Source organism: Crocuta crocuta, unplaced genomic scaffold (assembly GCF_008692635.1).
Source record: "Crocuta crocuta isolate KB4526 unplaced genomic scaffold, BGI_CrCroc_1.0 scaffold140, whole genome shotgun sequence".
Classification (NCBI taxonomy): Eukaryota; Metazoa; Chordata; class Mammalia; order Carnivora; family Hyaenidae; genus Crocuta; species Crocuta crocuta.
In genome coordinates this window covers 3,972,926-3,987,419 of record NW_027527775.1, presented here as the reverse complement: position 1 = coordinate 3,987,419, position 14,494 = coordinate 3,972,926, and positions in this window count along the sequence as shown.

Here is a 14,494-nt window from a genome sequence, read left to right as displayed (position 1 = left end):
TATGAGGCTACTAGGAACTAAGCAAGGGCCCAGGATCTGATCCTTCCCTAGTGCTTTCAGAGGGAAAGTGGCCCCGCTGTCATCTTGACTTGAGATTTCTGGTCTCCAGAAGTGGGAGACTAGTTCTTTGTTCCAAGCCACATAGTTTGCAGTACCTTGTTATGGTGGCCCTAGGGAACGAATACAGATTTTGAAGCTATTTTTGGATCTACGATTTGTGCCACTGGGTTTTGTGTTAACATCTGTAGATACTTATATACTCTTAGACCTTTCAGCTAATGGCCTAGTTACCCTTCCCATTTAACAGAGTGCTATTTGACTCTGAGATGCTGACTCGACTCTCTTAATTTTTCACAAGCTAGTCTTAAAATTTTTCTAATGGCTGAAGTGTGCTACCAGGATTTCACTTTATAAAATAGTGAAGAAATGAGAATTGTGATTTTTTTCCCCACATCATTGCTAGAGAAGCTGAATTGCAAAGACATGCATTTGCTATTGCTTTTGGATCAGAAAAGAATGAGGTGTTAGCAAACAGGAAATGTTTTCTTTAGAAAAATATAGAAACCTTAGTTTAAAGTAATATCTAATATTTGACTTTTCAGCTAAACTATGATACCAGAGACAGAAGCTGGAACAATTCTTGCCAGTTATTATATCTCGATGGCAGCCATGCTAGACGCTGGCTGCCTAACAAACTCATTAAGGCTGGAAACTGTTTCTTTTGTTTTTCTTTCTTTGTGTATTAAATCTTTTTGTGCCATTTGTTTTCTCACTGAGGAAGGAAGGGAAGCCAAACAAACGAAAGGTTGGAGTGAAAGAAAATATGTAAATTCACTAAATATTTAAATGGTTGTTTCCCATGCTGACAAAAAAGCATGATGCATCCAATTCTAACAGAATTCATGACAACGTTCCAACTTATGCTCTTTTTATCATTTTCCCCAAATTTCATATTTGTTTTGTTGCCCTTTTCAAGTATTGCTTTAAAAAAAAAAACATTAAAGGCATGTGGTAACCCTGCATTGAACAAGTCTATTGGCACCATTTTTCCAACAGCATTTGCTCACTTCCTGTCTCTGTGTCACTGTTGGTAATCCTCACCATATTTCAAACATTTTCATTATTATTCCATTTTTTATGGTGAACTGGATCAGCGATCTTTGATGTTACTGTTGGAATCGTTTAGGGGCGCCATGAACCACACCCATGTAAGATGGTGAACTTAAATGAATGTTGTGTGTGTTCTGACTGTCCCACCAACTGGTCATTCTCCCATCTCTCTCCCTATCCTCAGGCCTCCCTATTCTGTGAGACACAAAAATATTGAAATTAGCTCAATTAATAATGCCTACAATCCCTCTCAGTGTTTAAGTGGGAGGAAGAATTGCGTATCTCTCATTTTAAACCAAAAGCTAGAAACTATTAAGATTAGTGAAGAAGGCATACTGAAAGCCAGGATCATCTGGAAGGCAGGTCTCTTGCACCAGTTGTAAATGAAAAGGAGAAATTATTAAAATTAAAAGTGCTTCTCCAGTGAACACATTCATGATAAGAAGGCAAAACAGCCTTACTGCTGACAGGGAAAAAGTTTTAGGGGTGTGGATAAAAGATCAAACCGGCCACAACATTATCTTAAGCCAAAGCCTAATCCAGAACAAGATTCTAACTCTCTTCAATCCTGTGAAGGCTGAGAGAGGTGAGGAAGCTGGAAAAGACAAGCTGGAACCTTCAGAAGTTGGTTGATGAGGTTTAAGGAAAGAAACCATCTCCATAACATCAAAGTGCAAGGTGAAGCGGAAACCATAGAAGCTGCAGCCAATCATCCAGAAGACCTTGCTAGGAGAGTTAATGGAGGTTGCTACACTAAACAACAGATTTTCAGTGTAAACAAAATAACCTTCTGTTGGAAGAGGATGCCAATTTCACAGGACTTTCATAGCTAGAGAGGAGAAGTCAATGCCTGGCTTCAGAGCTTACAAAAAATGATCTCATTAGGGGTTAATGCGGTTGGTAGCTTTACGTTGAAGTCAATACTCATTTACCATTTCAGAAATCCTACAGCCCTTAGGAATTATGCTAAATCTACTCTGCCTGTGCCCTATAAATGGAACAACGAAGCCTGAATGACAGCACATCTGTTTACAACATGGCTCACAGAATATTTTAAGCTCACTGCTGAGACCCACTGCTCAGAAAAAAAAAAGGTTCCTTTCAGATATCAACACTCACTGACAATGCACATGATTACCCACTCCGATGGAGATATACAATGAGACTAATTGGCACAGCCACCTCACCCTTCAGCAAACATTACCCTGATCACTCAGCAGCCAATGTCACCAATGCGGGACCCTCTACCAGCAAAAAGATTATGACTCCCTGAAAGCTGAGACAATGGTTAGGGTTTTTAGCAATAAAGTACTATTTAACTAAGTTCTATGCATGTTTTTAGACATGAAGCTACTGCACACCAAAAAGACTACAGTATGGTATAAACATAACTTCCATATGCACTGGATGCCAAAAAATTCATTTGACTGGCTTTACTGTGACATTTGCTTGTCACTGTGGTCTGCAACCAAACCCACAATTTCTCTGAGGTGCGTCTATATATACATTGGATTTCATTTGCCCATCTTCCAAATCTATCATTTTCTCTTATTCTTTTCAATTCTGTATTAAATTCCACTTGATTTTACCAATTCTCTCCTTCTTTCTTCCATATCCCTTACGATGCAGCAAATATTAATTTTCCTTTGTTTGCTTCTAACTTACCCTTTAGTTCAATCATTGTTTTTCCTCTTCTTTCTTTCTCAGATCTGCCAGCTTGGCTCATATTCAATATTTTTCTAGTGCCTTATTGTCATTTTTCTGAATTTCTTTGCATTTACTTAATACTCTTACTTCAGAGTTAATTTTTTTAATTCATAGAAAACATTTTATTCTAATTTTTATTTGCTGTTTAACTATTTTCTGGTAAGTGGTCTTTTCCTGCTATTTGTTTTTGCTTTCTGAGCCTTCCTCTTTCTCCACAGTATGCTGCCTGAGATCTTATTTTGGGTTCTATGTATTATTAATTTTTAAATAAAATCAGTTTTTCTTTTCTAATTTTTTAAATGTTTTATTTATTTTTGAGAGAGAGAGAGAGTACGGAAGAGGCAGAGAGAGAGAGGGTGACACAGAATCTGAAGCAGGCTCCAGGCTACAAAGTGTCAGCACAGAGTCCGACATGGGCTTGAACTCAGGAACTGTGAGATCATGACCGGAGCTGAAGTCGGATTTTTTAACCAACAGAGCCACCTCTGTGTTTCCAAATCAGTTTTTCTTTAAGCAAATATTTACCAGAAGTTCCTGTAAAAGAATTCTGGATTTCAAGAATTTTAATCATGAGCTACTATTCCTTTAAGTGTTAACTTCTGCAGTGTGTAGAGATTGTTAACTCTCGAGTAGTTCACAGCGTGAAGTCTTTGTCTCTTCCTCTTACATCACCAACAGACCACTGCCCTGCAAATGGGACTTGTCTGAAAGAGACATTGTGTGTGTTCTGGGAATAATTTCCCAGACTTTGCACCCTTTCCTATCACTGCAAACAAAGGATTTTGGTTTAGCACCTCAGAGTGTTGCTTGCCTCTGAGTCTTATAATTTGATGCATTTTCAGGACCAACAACCAACACAATCTCAGTCGGTTCATTTTGCACCCTCATTAGATTATCAGAAACCATTTCAGCTTTGGATAATTTCTACTTTAATCAAAGCCACAATTGTGCTGGCTTCAGCAGCATGTATACTAAAAGCCACAATTATAATGTTAAGATGCTCAGTTTCCAGACTAAGCCATGTAGCATGACTATGAACAGCCTTCTCCCATCAGCCCTTTTTCCAGATTTTTGAGCGATAAAGTTTCTTCCATATTCAGACCCAGAGTTTGATCCATTTTCAGCTCTGGGGAATTGAGATGTTATTCAGTGGGAAACTGTACTCAAAAACAGAATTCAATAGAGCAGAAGCAAAGAATGAAAAATCTTAAAAGATTTGGTAAGATATAATTTTTAAAGGAATTCATAGGAGTAAAGACCTTAAGACTTTTATATGTAAAAATGCAAATACAATGAAAGTAGAAGATGGTAATAAGATAGAAGGAAGATGGTAATAAGAGAAAGAAGGGTGAAATAGGTTTCTACTTTTTGAAGTCCCTTAAGGTTAATTTCTTTTTTATTATGATTTTTAAAAATTTCTTAATGTTTATTTATTTTTAAAATTTTAAAATGTTTTTATTTATTTTTGAGATAAAGAGACACAGAGCGAGCAGGGGAGGCACAGAGAGAGAGAGAGAGAGGGAGAGAGAGAGAGAATCTGAAGCAGCCTCCAGGCTCTGAGTTGTCAGCACAGAGCCCAGCGCAAGGCCTGAACCCATGAACTGTGAGACCATGACCTGAGCCAAAGTTGGACAGTTAATCCACTGAACCACCCAGGTGCCCCTTTTTTTTTATTTTTAAAATTTATGTATTTATTTTGAGAGAGCATGTGGGAAGAGGAGAGAGAGACAGAAAGAGAGATCGAGAAAGAGAGAGAGAGAGAGAGAATCCCAAGCAGGCTTCACACTGCCAGCACAGAGCCAGATGTGGCGCTCAAACTCACAAACCAAGAGATCATGACATGAGCCAAAACCCAGTCAGTTGCTTAACCAACTGAGCCACACAGGAACCCCAAGGTTAATTTCTAGTTAACACTAAGTAGCATTTTACAGTATGGGATAAAAAGATCAGCTCAAAAAAAATCAGAACAAATGTCATAATTTTTGCTTGTTTATCCAGAGAAAATCCTATCACGCCCACAATTTTCTCTACGTGAAACAATCATGTCTCTTTCTAAATTAATCGTATATCCAACAGGATACCAGTGGTAAACTAATAATTAAAAATGTATGTAGATCTCGGAGCTTAGTTAATGATATAATAAACAAGAAGTAAAGTCACTAATTTAATGGCAAATGCAGTGTGCATGTATGGATTAGGTTGAAGCAGAACATTCTCTTTGGTCCACTGTTTTATTGAGAGTGCTTGCTGGAGGACATTCATATTTTGTGTTTCATAATCCATTATTAACATCACTAGGAGTCCCTTTAGTCCAATTAAAACCTCTGTTTACATTTCTATTAGCTGAAGTTGTTCCCTAGTTTGGCATTAAATATCACAGCCTTGTAGCCAGTATCCAAATTTATCATTCATCTGTCTTGGGCTTCGGTAAATTTTAAAATCGCATACAGCTATCTTATTACTGAAATAAAATTGGAATCAGTTTGTTCAGTTTGTATATATCCAAAGAGATAGATCCAAACTCAGTTTTCTATAGGTTAACTAACTGGACCGGGGATTGGATTATACATCTTAACACAATTCATTGTAGTAATTAGTGGATTACATGGAAATGCGTAATAAATAAATTTACTGCCCAAGGTCAAAAGCCTCCCTTCATTCTATTTGAATGTAAATTTGGTTCATGTGAGTTGCATTCTAATATAATCAGCCAAACTGAACTAAGTGTTCTTACTTTCTTAGGAAACTGTTATCATAAGCATTACACAAAGAAATAAATCTTTGTTAGGAGACAAGATCATTCTTTGGTTTGGCGTGTAACACACATGCTATTCATGTACGTCACTGTAGTGAATTCAGTTCACACGCAAGCCATCAATACCGAATCTGAGTATTTTCTACCTCTAGCTTATTTTAATGTCCTAAATATTTTATAATCTATTCTTAAAAACCTGTAAAAAAAAAAGCATAATTAAATTAAATCGTTACCCCATAAGAGGGCTCTGACAGTGACCTGCCACATAGGAATGTTACCCACTTCTGAGCCTCTGACAACAGTAGAGTAACTATTTAAAAAAATGCTTACTTAGCACACCTACTGAGTGCCAAGCACGTCTCTAGGCATTAGGGATACATTGATGAACAAAAGAGATAAAATTCCTGGTCTCAAGAAGCTTCATCCTAGCAAAATGACTAAGAGTCTGTGTGACTTGGGTTAGACATTCATCCCAACTAAATAAGAGCAGAGTGACCTTCCGCTGATTGCTTACTAGTTCTGACCCTCAGTCTTCGCATCTGTAGGCTGATTCTAACCCCTACTTCATAGAGTTATTGTGAAGATTAAATATATTGTACGCAGACCATTTGGCACAGTAACTGGGGCATCAGAAAGGCTTGATGCATTTTAAATATCTACATTTATTTGGTGTATCCTAACAGTAACCAAGCTTTCTGTGCCAGAGGCAACCTGATTATTTACTTACTGGTGATCTTAGCATTAGTTTTCTATGCCCTAATCCCTCCCGGGGCAATGTGAGGAGGGTAGATACTGTGCAGGCGGAATTGGGATTTGTACATGCGAGAGAAGCCCTGAAATTATGAATCTCAGAGCTTGTATGGGGAGCGAGCCAGCTGCCCGTCTTCCCTCTTAAGAGAGAGAAAAACACTTTTGTTCTCCAATGTAGAATGTGAACAAATCTTCTCTGGAAAGAAAAGGGAAAGTCCTCAGGTATTGACAACCCTTTGGAATGGAAACAAATTGCTCCAGAGAAATCCATTTGTACATTTTTGTAGGGTGGTTAACTGTCTTGAACTCTAGGGCTTTTGCCATTCACTATTCTTTTAGCCAGGTTGCCAGTAATTTTTGATCAGAAAGCCTTGGCCATGTAGAAATACGGAAATATTCACGTTTTTTTTTTTACAAATAGTTTATTGTCAAATTAGTTTCCACATAACACCCAGTGCTCATCCCCACAAGTGTCCTCCTCCATGTCCATCCCCCCTCCCCCCCACATCCATCAGTCCTCAGTTTTTGTCAGCATTCAAGAGTCTCTCATGGTTTGCCTCTCTCCCTTTCCCCCACCATTTCCGCCCTTCTTCTCCCCCTTGGTCCTCCGTCAAGTTCCTCCTAATCCTCCTATACGTGCAAACATATGATATTTGTCCTTCTCTGCCTGACTTATTTCGCTCAGCATAACACCCTCAAGGTCCATCCATGTTGCTACACATGGCCAGATTTCATTGTTTCTCATTGCCATGGAGTATTCCATGGTATAGATAAACCACATCTTCTTGATCCATTCATCTGTTGATGGACACTTAGGCTCTTCCCATGTTTTAGCTATTGTGGAGAGTGCTACTATGAACATTGGGGTCCATGTGCTCCTATGCCTCAGCATTTCTGTATCCCTTGGGTAAATTCTTAGCAGTGCTATTGCTGGGTCATAGGGGAGTTCTATTGTTAGTTTCCTGAGGAACCTCCACACTGTTTTCCAGAGGGGCTGCACCAGTTTACATTCCCACCAACAGTGTAGGAGGGTGCCCGTTTCTCCACATCCTCGCCAGCATCTAGAGTTCTCTGATTTGCTCATTTTAGCCACTCTGACTGGCGTGAGGTGGTATCTCAGTGTGGTTTTGATTTGTATTTCCCTGATGAGGAGGGATGCTGAGCATCGTTTCATGTGTCTGTTGGCCATCTGGATGTCCTCTTTGGAGAAGTGTCTGTTCATATCTTCTGCCCATTTCTTCACTGGGTTGTTTGTTTTTCGGGCGTGTAGTTTGGTGAGTTCCTTATAGATTCTGGATATTAACCCTTTATCTGATATGTCATTTGCAACTATCTTTTCCCATTCCGTTGGTTGCCTATTAATTTTCTGGGTTGTTTCCTTGGCTGTGCAGAAGCTTTTAATCTTGATGAGGTCCCAATCATTTATTTTTGCTCTTGATTCCCTTGCTTTTGGGGATGTGTCAAGTAAGAAGTTGCTGCGGTGGAGGTCAAGGAGGCTGTTTCCTGCTTTCTCCTCTAGGGTGTTGATAGTTTCCTGTCTCACGTTCAGGTCCTTTATCCATTTTGAGTTTATTTTTGTGCATGGTGTGAGAAAATGATCTAGTTTCATTCTTCTGTATCACATTGTTTTTTTGACAATGTTCCTAACTACTAATGATTATCACTGTTCACATTGTTAGCAGTAACAGCAGAATAGGAACCCAAAAGAAAGGGCTTTGGAGAAGTGATCCATCATTTGCAAATGATGACAATTACCTTCACGATAATTTTTTTCTATTTGAAGTACCTCATCACGGGGTTTCTCTAAACACCAGCCCACTCTCCCCACCTGACCTTATCTACAGGAATGAAACTGTAATGCATTAGTGTGAATGAGTTCATAGCCCTTACCAATGATACTCTGTGCAGCACTAGTCCAAAAATAGGTTTCTTGAAAAAAGATCCCAGGTCAAATGAGTTTGAAAAAGGCTGTGGCATAGATCTCCTTTCGTGGACAGTCACAAGGCAAAACAATGCTATGCATTTTAAGAAGTTTTGCAGAAATGTTTAACTGGTAAGTTTCAAAAATTCCAAGTGCAAGAGGTGTAACTTAAGGGAATGACTTTATGTAAATGGAGTCTAAGATTCTGAATCACTGAAGAGATAAACGTGACAGCAAGGCCTTCTTACAACACTTCAAAAATCACTTGACATATAGGTAAACTTCAATTCAACACAACTTTTATATAGATAGATAGAAAATATATGTCTTAAAGATATAAAACAAAGTGTTATTTTACTATGCGCCAGACTTCACATTGAATATTGAGGATACAGAAATGTCTTCTAAGACATGGTTTTGCCCTTGAATATCTGATGTATACATAAGATCTGTCCTGAGCTGTTACTCAAATCTCATAAATACTGCATAAAGTCTCAGGATAATCCTATCTTAAGCACTATGTGAGGCATGTGTGTTTAACAAATCAATCTCTTTAGTTTATTGGGGGATAGGAGGGACATCTAATACCTAGTCAATCCATGAGAGATACCTTCTCAAATGTAATCAATTCCAGTGTATCTGTAAGTTTATCATGTTCCCAAGTTATTCTATCTCTAGAGGAGCTATGATTTCTCTTTCCCTTTTCATTGCTTATGTAGGAGAATCCTCCAGGACAGGGAAAGGGCAGGGAAAGTGTGATGATCCCATGGCTCTCTGAGAAGATAGGAGTGAAGCCAGAGGAAGGCCACCTGCCCAGAACTATGTCGCTTCTTTACTGTTCGTTGACACTGCTAAGTAACAGAAATAATGGCTATATATTATTATATCAATAATCTTTATTGTTTAAGTGACACATATGTTAATAACCTCTAGTTGTTGTCTACTGGTTCTAAGAAAGTCATTCACGAAATCTGTGTGTTAAGATAAGCATGCCCACCTCATCAGGAAACCTAACAACACACACTTTACATTACCATCCTATGAATTTCAACAGAAGTGATACCAGCTTAGGTGCTTTAAAGTCCATTTATTCCAGAATCTCATTTTACTATAACATAATAATCAAGTACTATGAATACCTGACACCCTGAGAACTCCCCTTGGGATATGATGAGTGGTCTTAAATTTTTTCTGTCATCCCTTAAAGTGATATATTACTGTGATATTTCAGACTAACAAGAAAAAAAAAAGTACAAGGGAACAGCAGATCAGCAAATGCAATTTATGAAATGGAAATAGTACAATCTAATTAAATATTTCTTTTAATTTGAATTCATCTAGAAAGTTACTAGTAGGGCCATTAGGACATAATCTTGAATTACAAAAACAATAAAAAACCAGAGAGTTAACACTACCAGGCCATTTTAAGTCCTTCAGGTATTGACTTCCTATAATTTGGGTGGTATCTTTAATAAAATGTGGGTAAGTATTGAGCTAATTGGTTCTTGCCCTGTTCTAACACCGGTTAGCCATGCGATCCTGGGGGAGGCACTTAATCTCTGAAAAACTGAGGTTTTAATTTAATTGGGGGTTTCACTAGCTCAGGAGTTCTTTTTTTTTTTTTTTAACCTTTATTTATTTTGAGAGAGAGGGAGAGGGAGAGAGAGAATGTGTGTGAGCAGGGAGTGGCAGAGAGACAGAGAGAATCCTAAGCAGGCTCCATGCTATCTGCACAGCACAGTGTCCAAAGCAGGGCTCTATCTCACAACCCGTGAGATCATGACCGGACCCGAATCAAGAGTCAGATGCTTAACCTGCTGAACCACCCAGGATCCTTACTAGCTCAGGAGTTCTTACTCTGACAGGAAGGGATAAAGAGATTCCTGTACTCCCTAAAGTTGTATGCAAATTACAAATATATGCATATGCATATATTTTTTTCAGGGAGCGATTCCCCAAATTATATTAGGTTCTCTTTTCCCCATGAAAAGTTAATAACCACTGAACCAGGTCATTTCTAACATTGCCTTTTAGTTTAAAACATTTAACGATTCTGTGATTTTTACAGCTGAATATTCTAGTCACATTTTCTCAGGGCACAGGAAGTGTTTGGAGTTAAATTGGATCCCTTAAAACAACTGATCCATTTGAAGTCTTGAGTTGTCAGTTTTTAGAGGGGGAGCAGTATTTTGCTCTGCGATAGGAGTCTGCAAAGGTAAACACAACGGCTATAAGCCCTTCTCTTACTTGTTTCACCTCGGGTACGTGTCTATGCAAACATTATAGGTCAGTGTTGTTAGGACTCATCTGTAAGACTCACGAAACTGCTTGCAGGACAATTTTACTTTTTCGTGGTAGTTCTTTTAGATATAAAGACTGAGATTCGTGAATTTACATACCCAACACTAGTTCACATGCCTCCACTTTTAAAAAGAGTGCTTCACTTAATCAATCATGGTTCACATCAGGAGACAGCCTATAAACTCAAGAATTTATGCCAGAAGAAAAAAAAGACTCCATAGTATGTGTGTCCTTCTCTCCGCAGTCCACATACATGCCCAGCTCTCAGGAAAGGCCCTGATCGCTAAGAGGCATCTCTGAAATACTTCAGTAGAAGCCCATATCTATGTCAAGCACAGAATAAGACCCATGATTTTTGAAAATTAGATACTTTCTCATACCGCTATTCTGTCCCATGGGTTTCAAAGAAACTTCTGGAGAGGCTTGCAGGGATGGCCAGGGATTGGAAGTAGGAGGGAGAAGCCAAGAAAGAATTGTAAACCACAGGGTTCTGACATGTATGTGAAGGTATGTACAAGACAGGATAGAAGAGAGTGTGTTTTTATATGAATTCTGAAGTAAAGAAAAATTGTCTTTGGTGTACGCAATTCATATCGTTTTCATTCCTTTTATTCTGCAGGAAAATGTATCCATTCCTCTTTTGGTCATTTCTAATTTTCCAACATTCTGTCTCAGTGCAGATCTCTCACTCAAGGTACTTGTATCTGAATCCATTTAAACAGCTCTCCCTGTGCCCTGGTCTTGAACACAGAGTATACGAAGACTACCTCTTGCTCTGTGCTCTGTGCTTCTATTTTCCAGACTTCTGTTCTTCTCAACTGCATTTTCTAACCAGAATTGACTCTGTCTAGATGACACTATTCCCTCTCACATGGCAGGCTGTGAACTGTAAAGAGTGGGAATTTGTAAGTAGTTTGTAAAAGCTCCGGTTTGGAAAGCTAACTTCTACCTGTAACTTCTCTGAATATGTAGAAGCAAAGCTCAGAGGCAGAGTGCACAGACAAGCATGGAAGTTCAATCTCCAGTACGTCTACTTTCTAATTGAGCAGGGAACAGGAGCCTCCTGCGTACCACTGTGTACAGCACAAGACCCTCTCAACAGAGGACGAGTGAACAGTGCTGGCTTAGTGAATAGCCTCAAAGTCCTTGGTGAAGCCAGGAATAACCATACCTTGCAGAATTGTGAGAAACAAATGAAATCACTGATCCTTCATTCAGCCAAGACGCATCGCTGCGTATGAAGTACTAATCAGCATGGTGAGACACAGTGGACAGATGAGATTTGTTCACTTGCTCTCAGCTTCTGTTTCTCTTTCCATGACTCACTGTAGGTGGGTTCTGGGAACATTCCTCTTCTTTCTCTGGCCTCTTGCGTGGTCATCCTTAGCTTCTCCATAAACAAAGTTAAGTACATTCCTGTCTGTGGTCAACCGCAGGAAGCCATGTGAACCTGCCACCTCAGTGGTCATGGATGAAGGGCCTGCTTTAAATTCTCCTCTGCCCTGAGAGCAATCCAGCAGTGAGGTTAGAGTAAGAGCCCTCAACTTGGAGTTAGGAGATTTTGGTGTGAGGAGATTTCTGTGTTGCTATGGAAATAACGTCTCTGGGACTAAGATTTATATTCTATAAAACAAAGAGGTTAAATGGTGTGATCTCTAAGATACTTCCTGTTTTAAATTCTAGGACTTAGCACTTAAGCTCACAGAGCGTCATATAGTATTTTCTTTTATTTCAAGTCTTACTTCTTTACCTCAGTTGAAAACTTCTCATAGGCAGAGATTATCACAGGTATTTCTAAATCCTTTACATGCTCAGAACACTCTATAATAAGTTAAAATCCTTATTCTTTATGAATACAGAATATTTCAGCTTTATATAATAGCCTTTAAGACTTAAAAGCAAAGGTAATCAATTGGTCAAGGCTTGAACATTTAGTTTGGGGCATTTAAATAACTATAATGTATTACACTTATATCAAAATATTTGGGTGTGATTATATTATATACATTACTTTATACCTAAAATCAGGCATTAAGAATAACATTCATATCACAGAGGGGACTCGCCCAAGTATAAATGTTATCACCCTGGAATCCATTTTATGAAAGACATATACTTTTATTGTAAGATCCATCTGTTTCTAAGCCAGAAAGTTTCCACATGGTGAACCTTATAATTAAGCACACTTGGTTACGGGAAAGGTATTATGTTAAATCTGGAGGAGATAAAGTACAGTACAATAGGAAACATAAAGCCCAAATCAAAGAAACGGACGAGGAGGTATTATTTTCACTACAACAAAGTGGGATTTCCGATGGGCACCCTTGCCCAGAGTCCTCTGCATCTTTTAGCCTCCCTCTCAAACTGGCAAACCCTGGGGGAGAGCAGTTAAGGACAGAGAGGGCTTGGACGGAATTAGGCTCTAAAGGGTCCCGCCGAGTGCTTATCAGCTGACTCACTTGGCTCTCTGCCCTTCACAACGAACTGCTCCACTTCTAACACCTTCTCTTGGATTGAACTCTTTGTAAAGCCAAAGAGCTTGGAAAACAGATTGTGTGTCTCACCCCAGTGTTGACCTCAAGAGAGGCGCCATGCTGCTACATCAGTTTCAAAGGGGTGAAGGAAAGCAAGACAAGAGTTTCAAGAAAGCTGCAGTAAGAGGCTGGAGTGCTTAAAGCATTCCGTCCAAGTTGTTTTCCATTAAAGGTAACATTTGATACCATCCATCTTCAACCTCCTCTGTCTCCTCGGGGCCTCTATTTCTACATCTACTATCTCTGGACTCTCGGGGCAGGGGCAGTGATCTATCAAACTGTTAGATCTTGTTTCTCCTTTCGTGCCACAGCTTGTTTTTCAAATTTTACGCCTCTGAAATGTCCAATTTACTCTGTCCCTCTCGATAAGGTTTATGGTACTCTGAAACTATGAAATTAAATATTAAATCAGTTATTACTATGTAGAGTTAGTATCCATACAAAACGTGTTATATTTCACACAGAAGTGTTGTTGCAGCGTCTATAACCTCAAAGGGAATATTTGTTCTTAGTAAATCTATTTCGGGTTTGTTCTCTCACAGTTGATTGGATAAATGGCTATCCCAATTGAGTTGTGTTCTTCATTATATAATAAATTTTGTTTGCTGACATTCATATAATGATTTCCTACTTATTTAACTCACTCTTGATATTAATCTATCGACATACTCATTGCTCAAATGTTGTTTTGATTTGCTCATTTCTCATATATTGTTTTCAACCTTATCACTGTATGAAGGGGTTCGTGCATCAACTCCCTCTCACTGTTTCAATTCAATAGTCATGAATAATTTTTGGCTCTTTAAAAGTTTTGGTTTGTCTATCCTAAATTGTCAACCACCATTCATAAAAGAACAGAATGCAACAATTTAGTAAGAAATGGGAGTGAATGATAGCCAACTAATTTTAAAAGGGTGCTGTGAAAAGAATTTCGAGATAATACTGAGAGAAAAATAAATAAATAGAAGAAAGATTTCTCTGTGTATTGTGAGCAACAGAAAAGGCCAGATAATCTTCAGAAACAGGTCAGCTTCATTTCTAGTTTCACTGAATTGAAACCCCCTTGGAATTCTTGTTCTCTATGTTGCTGCTGTTATCCAATACTACTCCCATACACTGAGAAAGCTCTTTTCGTTCTGAGTACCAAGAGCTGGCAAGCATATTCCTCCGGACATTCTAGATCATTATTTTAGTGACTATGGTAGGTACACTGATGGCTTCTGCTAAACAGGTGTAACATGTTTGCCTGAAGGTAATACTTTAATTACACCTCAAAATTAACTATCTAAAACTATTGTCGCCATCCCTCCATGTAGTTTCCTCTTTCTATCTTTCTGTTTTGACCAAAGTTCTGTTATTTATTTTCAGTTCCCATTATTGAATCATAATGATGGTTTGTTCAACTTATTATTTATT